Source organism: Alosa pseudoharengus, unplaced genomic scaffold (assembly GCF_046254945.1).
Source record: "Alosa pseudoharengus isolate Yale_2024_CS ecotype anadromous, Long Island Sound unplaced genomic scaffold, YU_APseudo_1.1 YU_APseudo_1.1_scf_5, whole genome shotgun sequence".
Taxonomy (NCBI): Eukaryota; Metazoa; Chordata; class Actinopteri; order Clupeiformes; family Clupeidae; genus Alosa; species Alosa pseudoharengus.
This window is the reverse complement of record NW_027468837.1, coordinates 3374576-3394684: the sequence shown is the minus strand read 5'-3', so window position 1 is coordinate 3394684 and position 20109 is coordinate 3374576. Positions and strand designations below refer to the sequence as shown.

Genomic DNA, 20109 nt, shown 5'->3' with positions numbered 1-20109 from the left:
ACGGAACAAATTTCATAAGTGCGAATCGTGAGCTGAAACAAGCACTACAAAACCTGAACCAAAACAAAATCCAGAACACTCTCAGACAGGATGGAATAAAATGGACTTTTAACCCACCTCATGGAGCCCACCACGGTGGCGTCTGGGAACGTTTGATACAGCAAGTAAAAAGAATTCTTTGTTCAGTCACCAAGCAGCAAATAGTTGATGATGAAGCCCTCAGTACAATATTCTGTGAGGTCGAAGCTGTGCTGAACGACAGACCTATAACGCCATCCAGTGATGATCCGAACGATCTTGAGGCATTAACACCAAACCATCTTTTATTATTAAAGGGCAAGCCCATTCTGCCTCCTGGTCTGTTTGATAAGCAGGAAACTTATGGAAGAAGGCGCTGGAAACAAGTGCAATATATAAGTGACCTATTCTGGAAAAGATGGGCAAAAGAATACCTGCCCCTAATGCAACAGTGCCAAAAGTGGAACAGGCCCCATCGAAGCTTCTCCGTAGGAGACCTAGTCCTTTTAATTGATGAATCAGCCCCTCGAAACTCATGGCCATTAGGGCGCATTATAGACACAGTGGCAGATTCTAAAGGGTTTGTGCGTAGGGTAAGGGTCAAGACACAAACCAATGAATTTGAAAGGCCTATTACCAAGTTATGCCTTCTACTTGAGGCTGAATAAGTTTAAGGAACCATTAGTTATGCAATTAAATGTAGTTTGCCTTTTATTGATTATTGAATATTGAAATGAAATGTTGCTCATTATAACCTACTGTACTTGAATGCAAATAAGTCGGTTATACTGTACAGGGTAATGGACATGATATAAACAGAATGATGATGATTATGATTTAACCGTTGAAAAGGTTATTCTCAGCTTTTGGATTTTGTGGACCTTATTTTTTTGTGGTCTGAAGAACTTTTTGATTTTTGCTAACTTTTGGACTCACAGTCGTGCGTACACATGCATTCACATACCCACATATATTTGAATGGACTCTTACACACACTCGAAAAAGACTTTGAAACTAATATGCCTATGAAATGGACATTCAACATGCAATCTGAATATGATTATGCACTGTACTAATTATGTGATGTTTGGATGATTAGGTATGCCTTTCTTGGATTGATTTATGATTTGTTGGATTCTGTAATGGCTATACCTGTATGATCTGTAATTTTGTTTTACAAATTTAGGGGCCGGTATGTTATAGCCATTTCATACTTTTCCTTGAAAGAATTATTATTTTTTTTTTATTATTTTTTTTTGTAACATGGAATGGTTTGAAACTACATATCCCTACTTGATGTTATGGCCTGCCATCTTTGATGTGACACGAGGGGGCAAAGGGTATATGACGTCGGGCACAGGTATTAGTTGAAGGCCGACGGATAATGGGAGTGGGGTGAATCACACTGTTTTTACCACTCTCTAAGTTTACTTACACTTAAGAATCAGTTTTACGTTAAGATCATATATATGGACTAATTTACAACGACTTTTTCATTCATGATTATGTTTTTTACACGGACAATAAATCATTCTTGCAACGTAAACAAAGAGGTGCGTTAATCCAACCTGGCTCTACATTGTTCGCGGCCCATGGAACTTGGACATACAAATGGACACTACACCCGACACTTCTGCTTTTTATCTGGTGGTGGTGGAGTTGACCGGACATCTGAGGCTCCAGACGTTACCAATTTATCATCATCCATCGCGTCTGGTCTCTGAAAAAGGCTAGTCTGCCTGCACTGTAAAAATTATAAGATCCTGGAGGAACTTTTAGGGGTTCTTCAATTTGAAACTGTGGGGGAACCTCAAAAGGTTAAGGTTAAAGAAAGGTTCTTTGAAGAACCTTTTCAAAGGTTGCTTGAGGAACCTTTTGAAGTTCATTATAGAACCTTCATTATTATTAACCTTTATTATTATTATTATTATTAGAATGTATTAACCTTTATTGTTATTATTATTTTTATTATTATAATGTGGGATAAATGTACATGAAACAACAGATGTATTTAAGGAAGAATTTAATCAAAAGCGTCAAAGCATGTCAATGGCAAAATATTAGGAATACTGTACATGAAAGGATGGACAGATAGATACATAAATAAATATATAAATAAACAAATAATAGATAGATGAAGGCATGAATGAAAACATCTATTAAACAATGCTATTAACAAGAACACAATTTTAACTTCCTAATGTACATGAAATAGTCAATAAATGATTGATTGAACTACAGTATTTAATTTAGAGTATGAAATTTGACATCCAAAATAATTATTTTGTCTTAATATCACACATAGACTGTAAAAACAAAAATGTCTTGTTCACGGCCTTTGGGTATTCCATATTGAAAATTAAATAAACTGCTAGCAATGCTCCAATGCCCATCAACACATCTTCTGGTGTTACGACGTCTTGTCCGTCCATGCAAAGTGTAATGGTGGTGTCTTCCTCAAAGGGGTTGCCTCTCATGCATAGGGTAGGTGTGGGTGTCTTGGATATCTGAAAAGTACAGAATAACAGTATTTAGAATGGTAATTGGTGATATTCAAGCCCATTGGCAGGGGAAGTTTCTAACAGTGTCAAATGACTGGTACTCTTACCTTATCCACAACGTATGAGCCTGTCAGGATTGTCCCCAAACAGATATGGCCGCTCTGCTGCAAAGAGTCCTGAATTTGAACAATACACTGGATAAGTCTTATAGCAGTAATAACATACTTGTAATTCCATACAGTTTTATAACAGTAATGACATTAGGTGTAAATCAAACTTCTTAATACCTTTGTATTTGTAGGTTGTCTCCTCACAGGCCTGATTTAGTGCAGATTGGTACTTAGGTCAATGTTATGCAGGTGCTGAATTTCAGAGAAAACCTTTAAAAATATAAGAACAAATTGCATGTTTGCTTGGCAGAAGAACATCTGAAAAATAATTTGCAGTGAACTAAATGCCAAATGTTAACTCACAGTTCAAATGTGGTGTAAAGCTGGGTATTCGGTAAGGATTTCCTGTGTGGAGTGGCGTTGAATAAATGGCACTCTGTCACTGATTGTTCTCCTCATTCTGTTTTCAATCGTATTTAGATCAGGGTTTACTTTTCAACACTCCTCCTTCATTTTTGTCTCATTGTCCTGTAAGTGTTACATTCAATTTAAAGTAAAGGTCAATTTGGTTAAAGAAATGTAATAAGTAGTAATATATGGTGTTTAATCATCATCTGAAAACTTACATTGGATTTGGATACGCTTTCATCACCGAGAACATCTACAACCTGTCAGTGTAAAAAGATCATCAGTGAACATATGCACACGCACGCACACACACACACACACACACACACACACACCATTCCTGAACTACAGTGTTTGCATCCTGGGTAGCAGGTATCTGTGTGAATAGAAAAAAAAATAATAAGTGTGGTTTCCCTCACATTGGATTGAGTTTTGTCCTGGAATCAAAGTAAACCTCAATAAGGATCACAGTGAAGTGTAATTCTGAAAGCTTCTGCTTGAGATACAGATGCATTTTGCTTTGTGAGGAAAAGGTGACTTGCCTGTGATGAATTTTGCCTTTTCCCATCCTTTGCTCGATGGTATCCAATTTCAGGAAGGCTCAGTGGGATTCTCTCCTTCTTGAATTTGTTTTTAGCATTCCCAACCAACTAGCCTAAAGGAAAATTCAAATGCAATGGCCTGGTTTATACAGGTGTTAAGCAACATACCAACAGCAGTGAAGAGTGTCATAGTAGGCATACATGATTCAACTGCATCTGTAAGTGAGCAGACTACAACAACCTGAATACCCCTGACAGGACTATCCCATCCCATTATCCCTACTTGTTAGGTGCACTAAAACAGGGCCCTCACTACCGCCAGTAGGCCTAACTGTATGTTTATTACTTTAATAATCTACTTACATGCATATCCTGGTCCTGTACGATCCCGGAGGAAAGGGTGCTTAGATACAGCAGCAGCACAAATGTCATGATACTGGATACCTTTGAAATTAAACATAGAGATGGAGTAGCCTATATTTTAAATGACTGGTTGTTGTTTTGCATGAATGTAAATGAAGAACAGTAAGTAAAGCTGTAGGCTACCTCATGCTATACACTTACCACATAGAAATTGAATCAAATAGGACCTGTATAATCTGCAGTATGAACGTCAGGACTTCCTCCATTAATGTTAGCTTTCATTTCAGGAGAGTTGGAAACACGGGAAGTTGAAAAGTCTGTGCTGAAGGAGTAAAATAGACAGAATATTTGGCTAACATTCAGTTTAAGCATAGCATACAAGACAAGGCATAATGCTATCTTATAACTTAAAAAACTAACGGTAGGCTAAATAAGGCTAAGCTCTAACGTTATGTTAACGATGACACGTTGACCTTACCTTTAGTTGTATGCTATAGCCTATAATGAGGTCATGGTTAAAATGTCTCGTTTCCATTTAATATGTAGAATATGTATCATTTAAGGTATAGTTTCTGACAAACGTCAACATTAAAAAAGCTTGAGATAAGGCTGTCAAAATGTTGCACTCACCTCCTGTAGTAACGTTGACTCAACTGTCAAATTCTGTTGCCATTTTTAAAGAAGATTCCACACGCGCGTCATCGCCTCGAGCAACACCTGTGCGCCCATCGAGTTATCCGACCGTGTTCTGCTGCTATTTTGGCATAGGCAGTAGCCTAGGCCTAGCCTATGCTCGTCTAGTTTTTCAAAATAGTTCATTACACACAATTAACAAAACACCACACAAGTAGCACAAGAATGCTTCAGATCTTTTGCGCAATGAAACACTAGTCAAACTATAGGCGATTAGGGTCATCAAAACTCTTATTTTGTTGTCATAGCCTATCACAGGCCTAGTAGGCTATCATATTATCTGATTAGGTTAGCCTATGTTTTGAATCAGTTAGGCCTAGGCTACACAGCAATATAGGCCTGTAAAAGATAAATTCAAGAAAATTATTTCTTTCTCAGCTGAAGATCCTCCAGGAACCTTGATTAAATTGGGTTCTTTGAGGAACCTCCTTTCATACTGAAAAATTGTTAAGGTTCTTGCAGAGACCTCTAAGAGCATCAAGGCACGTTTGAGTTCTCAGAAGAGCCCCTGGGTTCTTGGAGTAACATTGAGGTTCTTCAAGGAACTATCCAATTTTTACAGTGTGGGCCTGGCCATGTTTGAACCCCCTCACTCATTTGTTCGTTGTTTAACATGGACGATTTAAGCGTGCACTTCCTATTTGAAATGCAGCATATAGATATGCGTGTTGTTTAATAGCTTACTTTTCAAACGGTAGAGCCTGTTCATTTAAAAACATAGCCAGAGGACGTATAATATAGGCTTACATATTAAGGCTTATTCTCAAATTCAGATTGCGTTAGGGGACGGGATTATTAGCCAATTTCAATCGGACAATTTGACCGGAGAGATTTAATTTTGTCGGACATTTCATTTTTTTTCCGGCCAATGTCCGGTAATTACCGGACAACGGAAACCCTGCAGAGGATATTGAGGCACAGTTGTTAGAGGGGGTGAATGGGTCACCGTGGTACGCTATCCAAGTTGGTTGGTTGCAGGTCACTAGACAGAGTGTTTGACTTGCGAGAGCCGCTGCCGAGATTTCTTACAGAAAAAAAGTCACCGTTAGCTGCATATTTTAGTGATGGGGGCTGGGTGTCAAAACTCGCTTACCTGTGTGACATATTCGGGTTGCTTAATGACCTCAACCTGTCACTGCAGGGGAGAATGACGACTGTCTTTAAACTGGCAGATAAAGTCGCTGCATTTAAAGCCAAGCTTGATTTGTGGGTACGACGAGTGGATCGGGGTGTATTTGATATGTTCCAAACAGTAGTGGGTGTTTTGGGAGAGACTGAGGCAGGGCCCTTTCTCTCGCAACTGGTGCGCGATCACCTTGTTGCGCTTTCAAATGAGTTTGAGCGTTACTTCCCATCCTCCAAAGATCCACGGCAAACCAATGAGTGGGTCCGCAACCCATTTGTCAATATCTCGAATAGTCCTAACTAGTCAGCGCAGGAGGAAGAGCAGTTGATCGAAATTGCACGGTGGTCTTAAGAGTGTGTAGGCTATGAGGAAACCTCTCTGGCGGGTTTTTGGATGAAAACCAATGCAGAATATCCCGAGATAGCCGTAAAAGCGCTGAAAACGTTGCTACCATTTCCCACCACGTATCTATGCGAGGCCAGGTTTTCGGCAATGACTGCAACTAAGACCAAATTGCGCAATCGACTGGACATTTCAAACACACTGAGGGTGTCACTGTCTTCCATCACCCCCAGATGGAACCTTCTTGTTGCAGGGAAACAAGCACAGGGCTCCCACTGATTATATTCGTAATGCACGTTTAGTTCCCATGTTTTGTTACCATATTTTGTTAAGCATGTTCACACATGATCGATGTAGCTTCAAGTTGTTCAATTTTCATAGTTCATATTGTTCAATTTTCACTTCTTCAAGTTCACGTTTTTCACACTTTTAAGAGTTCGTTACCTTCACTGTTCATACATAACTGGAGCTAGTTCTTTTCAAGTAATGCATGCACAACACGGAACATGGAACCCCCGAACGCCCCCCCCCCCCCCACACACCGGTCCGTGAAAAAAAATTGGGAATCAAACCAGTCCATGGTACATTAAAAGGTTGGGGACCCCTGCCTTAGAGCACCTTACCATACCTTACTGTGCACAGAGAATCACAGGCTCAGTCCCTGCCTCAGTCATTGCAAGCGCCTCTGATTTATTAATCACCACTATGTGGATACTGTTTTTAGAATTGATTTAGATTAAGTGTTAGTATAATTTCTATTTTTGTAATTTGTATTTTAGTGTATTTTTATATATTGTATTAAGTGTTAGTATAATTTGTATTTTAGTATATTTAGCATATTCTTTATCTTCTACTGTCCTTACTGCTTAGTTGTGTTTTTATATTATATACTTTAATTACTCTTTCTGCTGTAAAAGAATGTGTTTGTGTTGTATGTATGCTGCTGAGACCTTGAATCTATCTATCTATCTATCTATCTAGCTGACTAGAGCAGGCACCAATGAGGATGGACAGGCCGGCGCTTCCAGGGAGATAGAGCATCACAGTCCCGCCCCTCCTCCGAGAGAGCTTAGTTTCCGGAAGTAAATTTCCCATTCATTTCTCCCATTGACATTTTGGAAAAATCAGTATCTAAAGAGTTTTAGAGCATGTCTTAGGCTAATCAGCTACGGCGTAACTCATAAGCATACAACATATCATTTCGAGTGAAAAAACGAAGAGAAAGTCCAAAAAAAGTCAAAGGTACAAGACTGTGTATATATTTTTATTTCCGAGCGAAGGAACTACTCATCCCATAAACCACCACGCCTCACTGAAAAATATATAAGCAGCACGAACCAGCGCGAAATCACTTCCAACCATGTTTCCAACCGGCGACAACATGCGAACCCTTTCCTCCAAACAATGATTTTTATATAGTTAATAGCAGTTATTTCAGGAGTAATCGTGTAAATAATAGTCTTTTGGTATTGAATGTTATATTTACCATCATGTATTTTATATCGTGTGTGTGAAACCGGTTAACGTTAACGTTAGCAACATTGTGCAGTGCTTCATATCTGACTGCCATCCTGATGCATGGACCGGTGCATGGTCTGCTCTTGGACCACCATATTCAGTTTATTAACTTGCTGTGAATTATTACACAAAATGTTCATTAAATGTACGAAGAAGTATTTCTAGGTTAATGATTGATGATATGGCTCGTACAGTATGAGGGCTACAGTAGCCTAGCTAATGTTAACTAGCATTACCAACCTTCCTGCAAAACTCACCACACAACTTCGTAGGTTTGATAGGTCTTGTCCCTCATGCTGGCCCTTACAAAACCCACAAGCTGACCCTCGACACACAACAGTCAATAATGTGACCCGATTTAAAGTGGTTTTCACCCCTTTGGACACTCTTGATTTCGTCCTTGAAACAGTGAAATATTCACGGGGGCATGGACGGTTTGCTAACCATTTTACTGCAGTGTCTAGCCGGTGGTAGTATCCAGCCTGTGCTATCAGCTAGTAGCTAGCTAGTTCAAAGGTTTAAGTACTTAATGGGGATATACAGGGCTTTTTATGCCTCGACTAAGTTGATGTTTCATATAAACAACAATTCATATTCATAGAAACAACAAGGTCACTAAAACATAATATATTTCATACCTGTGTTGCAGCATGTAGGCTAATGTTAGCAGCATTATAATGACATTCTAATGTCTGAAAGGCTAATGTTTAGCCTATCGGCTAACTGAAAAGTTAAGTGTTCAAACTAGCATTTCCAGTGTTCTATTTGATGGTGTATTGGCCCTGACTAAGTTCGTGTGATATATAAACCACAATCCTTGTGGATACAAGTACCAATTTTCGTCTAGAAAGTTTTTATTCACATTAAGAATTTCGCCATAGGCAGTAAAAGACTCCGCCATCTTTGTCAATAATTTTCGCTGATTTTGTTTCAAACTATGACCTTAACGGCCTTTCCACCAATCAGAGGCATCACTGTGGGATTGTGCGATTGTTCAGGATTGTGGGTAATGAAGTACTTATCCAAGACATCGCGAATAAAAGACATTTATCTCAAAACAAGGTTAGTGCCCCGTGAACTTTTGGCGTCTATATGAGCATACACAATCGCTTAGTACAGCCGTAGCTGGTTTTGAGTCTACCATGTGCAGTTAAGTTTTTATGGCTTATACCCGAATTGTCAATGGAGAAATTGCATTGAATTCTTACTTCCGGAAACTCCTGTGGGCGGGACTGTGATGCTCTATAGCGTTAGCTTAAATCCAGGTAGGGCAATTCAATGGGGTAAGCAGATGTTAACTATACAAGTTAGCTGGTTAGAGCATGCACCAATGGGGATGGACAGGCCGGCGCTTCCAGGGAGGTAGCATTAGCTTAAATCCAGGTAGGGGAAACTTAGTGAGGTAAACAAACATTAGCCATACGACAGCTAGCTAGCTAGAACACGCACCAGTGCAGATGGACAGGCCAGCGCCTCCGTGGGGCACTGCGTTGGCTTAAATCCAGAGGGACAGTTCAACTAAGCAGGCAGGTGTCACACGTACAATTCACTCAAGCTGGGTAACAGCACAACAATGGATAGTTTCTCGTTTCCAATTAAGACGGCTAGTTCATCTGGTTAAAAGAATCGATCATGCAGAGAAAGAATGGCTACTTAGCTTCCCTGCCGGGAGAGTCCGTGGCGTCTTCAGTCCCTCGTCTGTTTCGCGTACAATGCCAATTTAAATCACATTAATTGAATTCTCTGACACAATAAGCAAGGTGCAAAAACAGGTGGTACTGTTGAAGTAGAGAGGTGGTCTGTGAGGGTTTTTAAAAGTTTGAGAAACACTGGGTAAAGCAAGCAACGGAGGGAAACAGGTAGAGTGACAGCCTAGGCTCCAAAAACAGTATTTATACTGTTCCTTCAGCACTTGTCATGACATTTTGAGTCTGTTAGAAGGCACAAATGTACAGTTTAAAACATGCCCCCATAAGGTAACTTATAAGCACTTTGGCCAGGGGCGCAGCTACCCATTTTTTGAGGGGTATGCAATTGCCCCCCCCCCCCAAAAAAAAAAAAAAAACCCACAAACAACTAGTAAAAGTAAAACAAGTAAAACAAAAGGCCAATAATGTATTACATATTATTATTTTTTAAGAAATTCTGCCGATTTGAACTTGAAGTATTGTTAAATGTCGGCATTGTCACTTTAAGAGAGTCTAAACGGTTCTCATAACGTCCTTTTGCCAGCTGTTGCTCACAAAGGATAAGGCTGATTTAAAGGGACTTGGCAGGATTTCCCCCTCTGCTGGAGAAATTGTGCATTAGGCCTATGCTATTTCAAACTGTGGAAAAAGGTAACGATAAAGCACATGGATTTGTTTACAAGCTAGCAAAACGGTTAGCATAAGTTCGGCAGACAATGTGGGTAAGAATAAGGTAAGAAACACAATTTAAAACGAGTTTCTTGTTTCTCACTTCTCTTTCCGGGACGGTAGTCTCAATGTTGCAAGGTTGGTTTTCCGCCTGGGGACGCTAGGGCAGCGGGAAAAGTCACCATTTTCACCGGAACAGGTCATTTAACCATCCAAATGATTTCTAAACGGGTTTATTACGTTGAAATAGTTGCCAAGTTCCCCTTTAACTCTAGCCTTTGTTTGTGCCACATTGACAGCACAATATTAAGTTATTACAAGGAGTCTTCATTGTTAGGAAATGGAATCATGTAATGCGTTGTTGCTAGTGTGACATTTCTGTTTGCAGTTTGCCATTAAAAGTGCAGTATGAGCATGGTAGCCACCTAGCTATCTGAATGGAATATAGGCTGTTTCAATCGGCATATGCTTAGCAAACGCTAGTTAGTCTGGTAACATGAATAACATGAACATGAAATGTGTGCTTCCAAGCACAGACGTCACACTTTAAATCCTACCTTTTGCTTTTCACCATCCACTTATTTAACTACTGTCACATCCCTTGACATGCCATCTCATTTTCCCTTTCTTTTTCTATTTTAGCCCCCGACAGCTTTTTTGCTTTATACATCTTTTTCCATAGACGAAAACTCACTACTTGTACCTGCTCACTCAGCGCTCACGGCGCCCCCACTCCCTCTTCTATGTCAAAATTCTATGATAGAATCTTATGAGATAGGGCGCCTACTCTAGCCTGTTAGTCCTCTAAAATGTTATTTAACATTGAGGAAATGCAGAAATGATTTAGAAATGTACAACAGTAGCTACATATAGAATACACCAAATATATTATTATTATTATTATTTTTTTTTTTTTTTTTTACCATCGCTTTGGCGCCCCCATGGTTCTGCGCCCCTATGCGCCGCATAGCGCATACCCACTTTTTGCGCCACTGACTTTGGCTGCGTGCGTGCGTGCGTGCGTGGTGTATGTCAGTAGGTTTGTATGCATTAGTAACGGCTGGTGAGTGGCAGTCTGTAACTATTATGCAACTCAGTCGGAGAACAACATGCTCCAGATTTCAGCTGCAATTAGGCGGACTCTGTTACAGCCTGCATATTGTCTGCATATCAACCAGCCAAGAACCATAGAAACCCAGTCTGCTCTGGTCCACTTGTACAGCAGGGGCTGGAGGAGGGGACGGGGGCATCTCCACGTCCTGTTCATAAATTGTTACTGCAAGGTTAGGGTTAGGATAAGGTGCCTTTAAGTCGACGGTGGCAGCGCTGCCTGGAATACGACATTGGGGGCATAAACACCATCGAGCGTACAGGTGTATTGGTTGTGTTTAGCCCACTCCTACCATAGTGTTTGTTGTCTGTTATCTGTTGTTTGTTTTCTCTAGACCTTTATCTCATACTGTATATCACACTCATGATCACGTTGTCTCCGTGCTCCTGTTGCTAGGGATGTTTGTTGCTATGCTCTTATTCGGCAAAACTGCTGCTCTCTGGTTTTGAATTGATGGACTGTTCACCTTGGAGTGATTACTAGGGGTGAGCAGTCTGAACGGGGATGTCCTGGGATATCATATCCCCACACTGTAATGACTCTTTTGGTTATGGTTATGGTTATGGTTATGAATTTAGCAGACGCCTTTGTCCAAAGCGACACATAAATACAAAACAACATAATAATATTTAAAATTGAACAGGGAACAGATTAAAATGTAGGTCAAATATAGTAAGGAGAATAGTTGTAGTACACAATAATATCAATTCAATCAATAGCCTAATAAAAAAGCAATGTAAAAAAGGGGAAAGGCAATAATAAAACAATAATGTCAATTCAATCAATAATATAAAAACAATGACATGCTAAGACTACATTAAGGAGAATATCAATAATAAACAATAATGTCAAATTAATTAACAGCCCAATTAAAATAAAACAACATTATATAAACCATAACACATAAGCGCTTAAACAACTAAGTATATGTTGAATAGGAATGTCTTTAGACCCCTCTTAAACGACCCAAAACTACCACAGGAACGGAGAGCACTGGGCAGTTCATTCCACCAACATGGAACCACTGAAGAAAAGAGTCTGGAATTAGACCCAGTTTTCATGACTGGTCGACACAACATACGCTCACCAGAAGACCGCAGTGGGCGGTTGGGGCGGTTGGCTTTTCCTATCAGAAATGAATAGTTGTGCTAGAACATTGATAGTCAGGTGGTGTGATTTATTAAAGCAACACCAAAGAGTTTTTTGTACCTTAAAATAATGTTTCCAAAATTGTTTCAGTGGTTCATCAACTTGTAACAGGGTGAACAGCACTTCTGCATTCGCTTCGCGGCCCTCTATCGGCTATAACCGCACTATGTAAGTTTACCAGATCGGGTAGCGGATCTGTAGTTCAATGGAATGAGACATAAGAAACTACAAATTTGACTTGCATCTGATGTCGCAATACATCATACTTTTATAAGTCATGCAAAATATTCTACCTTGTCTGTGGACATCGTTATTTGCAAAGCCTGTGCTGGATAAACAATTAGCGTGCGTGCAACAGAGGGAAAGTTCTTTGGTGTTGCTTTAAGGAACTTTGAAAGTTCAGTAGTCGTAGTAACATTTTGAGACAAAAGCTGTTTGATTACTGTGTTCTTTTGGGGATAATTACATTTGGGGGATTATTCTAAAGGTTATCTTGTTTGTTAGAGCTGCATATACTAATTGGTGGCAGTGTGTCAGTAAAGACCAATTAAGGGAATGAAGAGCAATTAATAGTTTATAGAAAGTCCAACAAAAGAAGAATGCTTGGCAATAAATAAGAAGGTGAAAAGGCTTTTTTCAGTTTTTAAAAACAGATATATATTGTACCAGTTACAGAGTTGGTCTCACCCTGTCATGACATGAGAGTTTGTCGTATCACGGAAACAGTGTCACTTTAAAGACTTTATGTAGTGAGCACTTCCTTGTCTGTTCACTGACCCATCAGTGCTTGTGAGCATGGTGTTTAATTAGCTAAATGTTTTGCCCAGTTCATTTTATTAGCTTTGCTTTGTGTGGATCAATATTAATGCATTGTGTTGTACATTCCATGTCATATAAACTAGAGCCCAGAAGGATAATAGGGACCTATCAGGGGGAAACACACAGACATGGTAAAACTTCCTTTTATGTCCTCGCTGATGGCGACCTGATGCTTTATGAATTGAATGAGGACTAGCAAAGAAGAGCCGGAAGTTGGACTACACAGCACAGCACATTCAGGTTTCACCCTGATAAACTGACCAGAAGTCACAAAATTGTACCCAGAAGTAGTCATTGCAAACATTGTTTGGAATCATTTTTTAATACTACTACATTAAAAACAAAGATAATATGAGGCAACAAACATGGGATGAAAACACTATATTTTATGGAGAAAGTATCCAAGTGAAAAGAGCATGTTGTCTACTTCCAGCTGCAACACAACTGATCCATGTCACTGCAATCAAAATACAGAATAATCAGTCTGTGAAGCAACAAAGTGAACATCAAGAATGTTGATAGATAACAAAAAAACCAAAACGACAGCCTCTGTACATGCCACAGGAAAAGCAATCACTTGACAAATAAATTATAAGAATTCATACTCCTGAAATGTCCATGGAAATAAGGCCCATAATTGAATTTGAATGTCATCATGAGAAATGTAAGTAATTATGAATGACTACTTAGCTTTTTCAAGTGGGTAAAATGATAAGCAGTGTTAAAGTTTAAAATATTCATTCATTTTTCATTTTTTTGTTCTTTTTCCAGTTTAAACCATTCTGTACTTCATTTCTCTGTTTTATGTCCAAAATTACGAATGGGCACATCAGTCCAATGCTTGAAATTACTCTATTAATAAGTAATATGGCTATTTTGACCATTAGTGGATCTGCAGTTTACCAAAGGGAAAGTGCAGCCACTCTACCAAAGTTAACAGAAGTCTTATATGCATTCATCCAAAATAGATCAATGGCCATTCTGAAGGAATCCAAGAAATGTGTTTTGGAGAGCTCTAGCTTTTAAAGGAGATAAGCCTATCTGTCCTAAAAAGGCTTGCCACTGTTTCTACACAAGCATTCTGGACTAAGATGATTGGACCTGATTAGGCCACTCAGACTCCTCTCTCACCCTTCTCCTTTCTGCTGAGTGTGCAATCAATGTTTGGCCAGCTGGCAGGGCTAATTTGGCAGCAACACCACAATGATGCTATTGCTCCTACTGTAGATCTAATCCTGGGTTGATAGAAAATGACGTTGGGAGTCTTGAACAGAATAAGGTCTTCACCCATTTTAGCTCTTGTGGATAAGAAATACATTTCTACTTTGATAAGAGAGTACATGTATGATTTATAGGTTACTGTACTGTAGTTTTTTTCAGGCAGTAACATGTAGGAATTTACCATTTCATCACAAGACATGTTTGAAAAGTAGAGCCTAAACAGAGCCGGACAGTAACGGAGTACATTTACTTGAGTACAGTACTTGAGTACAATTTTGAGGGATCTGTACTTTACTCGAGTATCATTTTTGGGTAGTACTCATGACTTTACTCAAGTACATTTGAGAGGCAAATATTGTACTCTTTACTCCACTACATTTCTAAATAACCGTGAGTACCCGTTACTTCTTCTTAAAAAAAGGAAAAAAGAAAAATCTCGGAGATCCTCAATTTGTTGTTTCCCTCTCAAACGTGATTGGATTGTGCAGGTGCCACTGATTGGGACCATGGGCGGATTATGAACTTTCGGGCCCTTGGGCCCAGATGTATTAAGGACCCCCCACTAATTGTCGTATATGTGGGAGGGGGGGTTTGGGGGCCCTTCCCCAGACATTTTTTAATTTGTTTGATGTGATTTCCTGTATTCTGGTGCATTTTGGGGATGGCCAATACTAAATTCAATCAGATTCATAGCCTATATCCTGATTTGTTGATATTGAGGCAATGATTCCATGCAAAGGCTTGGGCTTCAGGGCCCCCTGACCCCTTGGGCCCTTGGGCCCTGTAGGCCCGTGCAGTAATCCATCCCTGATTGGGACAGCCTATCAGCAATCACCTTCAGCTTTCCGCCAAAGTCAACTCCATGGTCAGATTTAGATAAGAGACGAAACCATGGACGAAACAATGGATGAAGATGCAGCAGGCCCATCCCAGGAATGTGTCAACCTGTGGCCCCACCTCGCTAGACTAATTTTCTGAACAAGTTAATGATAGTTTTCGCTTCAAGTGTTTTAATTACAAAATAGTATTTTGTATTTGAAATATGTATTTTAAAGTCATGTATTAGCAATACTGCCCATCCCTGGCAACATGGTAAAAAGATGAAAATTACTTGATTTTACTTTCAATTCCTTTTACATTCTCCAAGGTATTAACATTAACATTTTTCATAACTCCATGTAGGTTGTTTCTGTAAATGTAAGCACTGTGGCAGTAGTAATGCAATATTTAGAAAATGTAGGCTACTCTTGTACTCTTGATACTCAAGTACTTTTAAAAACAAGCACTTTAGTACTTTTACTTAAGTAGACTGTTGTACTTTTACTTGTACTTGAGTAAAATTTAGCAAAGGGTATCTGTACTTTTACTCAAGTAATGAAGCTGTGTACTCGGTCCGCCTCTGAGCCTAAACTTAGGACACTATTCAGTTGTTAAAGTCACTGAAGATTTTGTAACTCCTCTGAGCTAACTGAAAGATGACCAAAGGTGGAATGTGATAGAATGAGCCATTTAATTATGTCCAATCAGGAAGAAGCCTGACTATGAATAGAATTATGAAGAATTGTTTAATAAACAGTAGGCCCCAAGAGGCTGTGGGTCCCAGTGATTATAGAACAGCTTTGTGTCGTGCCTTACAACGTCCTTTAGCTGAATCACTGGAACCTACGGCCTCGCGGGGGCTTATTGCTTTTTCTAAAATGGTTACAATACAGTATATATCTGGCAATATTTTATAAAATAAAGGCACATCAATGAGAAATTCATCGGGAATTCATCGGGAAATACATTTCTTCTATCAGAATGGTTGCCAAGCAATGCCGAGAAGAGCAATTTTTTTAATCAATTTGTGGTGCAGTAATTACTAATATAATATAGATGTAAATGTGTTCAACAGGGAAGGTTTTGCGCTGAGTTTTACAATGGCATTGAATGCCATTCAGCCAATCATACTCAAGGACCAGAACTTTTCATGTTAGAAAGTCTAATTGCTGTCAGCAGTTTTCAACGATGATCTTTTTATAAATGTCATCTTTCATATTAAAAATAATAACCATAATTAGTCAGACTTCCACCAGAGGTTGGTCACAGGGACAGTTTTCTTTTTGTATTTCTGTCAGTTCTGGTTTTGGTCCACATTTCTGGCAAAGGTTGTTGAATTTAAAGAATAATAGAGTCTGAACAATATGGTATAGGCTACTTGCAGTACATACAATACATACAATAGCCTACTTACAGTAGTCTACTGGGATCATAGCATTGTGAAAGTCCCTTTTGCATAAAGAGTTTCAATAATTTAAAGTAAGTACTGTAAGTAAGTCATGAGTTTCTAAAGTGTATTTCTGCCAATTTATAAGTGGTCATTTTAGCAGACGGAGCTGCACCTCAGCAACTACAGGCACACAAGCAAAACAGAAACATTAATTTTTTAATCATATGATAGATATCCTACATAAAGATATCAAATGGGTGGGTTGCCATAACATAAAAAAGGCTACTGTTTTATTTTACGGAAACATTCACTGACTGTACACCTACTAGTGGGACTTCAGAGTTGATATTCTATGGCAGCAATGTTACTTACTTGTTTAGTTCCCATGGTAACCACCAGCAAACTCCAGTCACAAGCCCCCACTACTATCAATGGCCTGAGCAGGCGAATCCCAAGCAAGGGTATGCAGCAGAGGAGAGGAGAGGAGCAAGGGTATGCAGCAGAGGAGAGGAGAGGAGAGGTGCAAGGGTACGCAGCAGAGGAGAGGAGAGGAGCAAGGGTACGCAGCAGAGGAGAGGAGCTGGGGCTGCTGCAGTGGCGCCTTGCAGGGAAGACTTGCTGCATGGGGAGAGGCAGGCTGAGGAACACTAACAGGATGTTAGTATTATAGCTTACATGTTTGTTTTGTATGTTCTTGTAGAAGACAGATGCTGTCACAATGTAATCATGATCAGTGATCAAGTTCAAGCACTGATTCTGCTTAATATTCTTCCCACTTCTAAACAAACATTACTGAATTTAGTGGCAACATAAATGAAGATATTGGAATGATGGTTGTGGAAACTAACATAGTAGTGAAGCAGATATCAATCATAGAAAGTCCACTTCCATTAATGATACTTTTGTTGCCATGGCAGCATTAACCGTATTTGGTGCTGCCATATATTAAGCTCTCTTTTCAGATGTACACAAGATGTTTTTGTGGTAACCGCCTAAGAGGACACACATTTAATTAAACACCCTCAAATGCGCCATATCACCAGTCCTGCATAGACTTTGTACAGCTTTGGCAGTCTGCGAGTGCATAAATGCAAACATTATGCCTCTTTTGTCCCTGTCTGCCCCCTTTTGCTTTCCATGTATGAGTCACAGGGTCTCCTGACCAACTAAACAAACACATAACAGGTTTATCTTTTCAAGTTGGAGTGAATATCTGCCCTTTATAATTACTTCCACAATATGCTCATGTTCTTGGCATTCATACTTATCTATTAAATGCATGGCCAAATTAGTTCCAAAGGTCAAACTGATGTGCATTGGCTTATAACTGAAAAACAAATATATCTTTGTATATGTAGCATTTCATATACAGTGGGGAAAATATTGAACGTGTCAAAATTTATTTCAATAAGTATACTTCCAGTGGGCCTATTTGCATGGATTTTTCACCAGACATTAGTATTAACTCAGATAATCCACCCATTTTTTAAAAAAATCCAAACATTAAAGTCCATAAGTAGAGTTATGTGTAATAAAGTGGAATGACACATTCAAAGACAAAGGTTCCAAAAAAGTATTGAATGTGCCTATCTGAAATTTCTTAAATATTTTGTGGAGCCTTTATTTGTAATGATATATATGGCAAAGCCATTTCCTGTATGATCAGTCAGTATTCAGATGTGATTTTCCAGAACTTTAACTTCCAGAACTGTTAAATTGGATTTAAGTCAGGGCCTTGATTTTCTTTCTCTGAAACCAATTGAGAATTTCCTTTGCTGTATGTTGTGGATCATTGTCCTGCTGGAAGGTCTAGCCATGTCTTATCCTCATCCTGGTGGATGGCAAGATTCTCCCATTTATCATTCCTTCAACTGTATGAAGTCTGCCAGTACCATGAGATGAAAAACACCATGATGCCTCCACCTCCAAACATCACTGTTGGTATGGTATTTTAGGGTGATGTACAGTGCTAATTCTCCTACAAACATGGTGTGTAGTATGACATCCAAAAAGTTCAATTTTGCTTTCGTCTGAGCAGACTACATTCTCTCAGAATTTCATAGGCTTGTCCAAATGTTGTAGCAAAAAATGTTTTTCTTCAGTGATGGAGTCATGCAGGGTGAGCGTGCATAGCGGCCATGGTGGTTGAGTGCATTAACTATGATTTTCTCTGTAACAACTGTATCTGCTGCCTCCAAGTCTTTCTGGAGCTTTCTCTGAGTGGTCCTTGGCTCTTGTTACTCTTCTGACTATCCTTCTAATTCCCTGGTCAGAAATCTTGTGAGGAGATCCTGTCCATGGCCAGTTGATGATGAAGTGATATTCCTTCCACTTGCAGATAATAGTCCCAATGCTGCTTACTGGAAGATTCCGAGGTTTTGAAATGCATCTGTAACCAATTCCATTGATATTTTTTGCAACAATAAGGTTGCAAAGGTCTTGGGAGAGACCCATGCTTTTAACCATCATGAAATGTTTCTTGTATGACACCTTGGTAACAACAACCTTTTTATAGCCCATCAATATGTACTAACCCAGCTTATATTAATTTGCACAGATAGGAGGGATAATTACTCTCTAAGTACTTATAGCTTCCAGCTCGTTCCTTGTCATTCTTTGCCTTAGTGTACTGTTTTTTCTTAGCGTGTTCAGTACTTTTTTACTTTACTCTACTTATGGACTTAAATGTTTGGATTTTTTTATATGTGTGGATTCCCTGAGTTAAAACTAATGTCAGGTGAAAATTGCATGTGAATAGCCTCACTGGAAGTATATTTACAGAAATTTTTTTTGATGCATTCAATACTTATTTCCCCTGCTGTATGCTGTAAGGCAGAGCCCTCAAACAGGTTCAACAGATGTTTGCAGTACTGTATACATACTGTATGTCTTTACCTAACAGGTTTGTGCAAAATTCCAGAATTGAATTGAAACTGGCTCTTAAATTCCAATTCAATTCTTGAATTTCACTTGCATTTCAATTGAGGTAGCAAACAGGAAGCAAAATTGCAATTCGAATTGTGCACAACCCTGTTACCCATACATCCCTATAGGCACAGCACCACATATAACATGCTACATACATTCCCTACTTCACCCAAGACAAGGTGGAATTTTGTCACACACTCTCTCTCTCTCTCTCTCTCTCTCTCTCTCTCTCTCTCACACACACACACACACACACACACACACACACACACACACACACACACACACACATACAGATTCCCACAAAGGCACATACACACTCAAGTACAGTTATTCACACAGACACATATATGTGGCACTGGCAATACACACAAGTTTATACAGACACACAAGCACAAATACACTGGCACACACACAAACAGGTATACATAATTAATACATACTATACATAACTACAAAATACACACACACAAACACTCACACACACACACACACACACACACACAAATACACAGGCGCATTTATTGATACACACACAACTTTGTACAGACACACACACACACACACAGACTTATACATACAGTAAAAACACATGAATGCACACAAAAGAACAGGCCTATCAAGCACTGGCCCAGGGGACCAGAGATGTCAAGGGTCCAGGGGCCCTGAAACCCTGTATGAGGTCAAACCTGCT

General features: G+C 39.3%; 2 long non-coding RNA genes across 2 annotated transcripts; both read right to left on the bottom strand.

The window, feature by feature from the left end:
- Positions 1–2322: 2322 nt before the first annotated feature.
- LOC143104408 (uncharacterized) lies at positions 2323–3270 on the bottom strand. The gene is made up of 5 exons (XR_012983067.1): positions 3256–3270; positions 2993–3157; positions 2807–2899; positions 2627–2695; positions 2323–2525 (listed from the first exon to the last, which is right to left on the bottom strand). It is a non-coding gene; the product is annotated as an uncharacterized LOC143104408 (long non-coding RNA).
- Positions 3271–3377: 107 nt separating this feature from the next.
- Positions 3378–4710, bottom strand: LOC143104511 (uncharacterized). The gene is made up of 4 exons (XR_012983082.1): positions 4573–4710; positions 3943–4264; positions 3580–3687; positions 3378–3413 (listed from the first exon to the last, which is right to left on the bottom strand). It is a non-coding gene; the product is annotated as an uncharacterized LOC143104511 (long non-coding RNA).
- Between the last annotated feature and the right edge of the window lie 15399 nt (positions 4711–20109).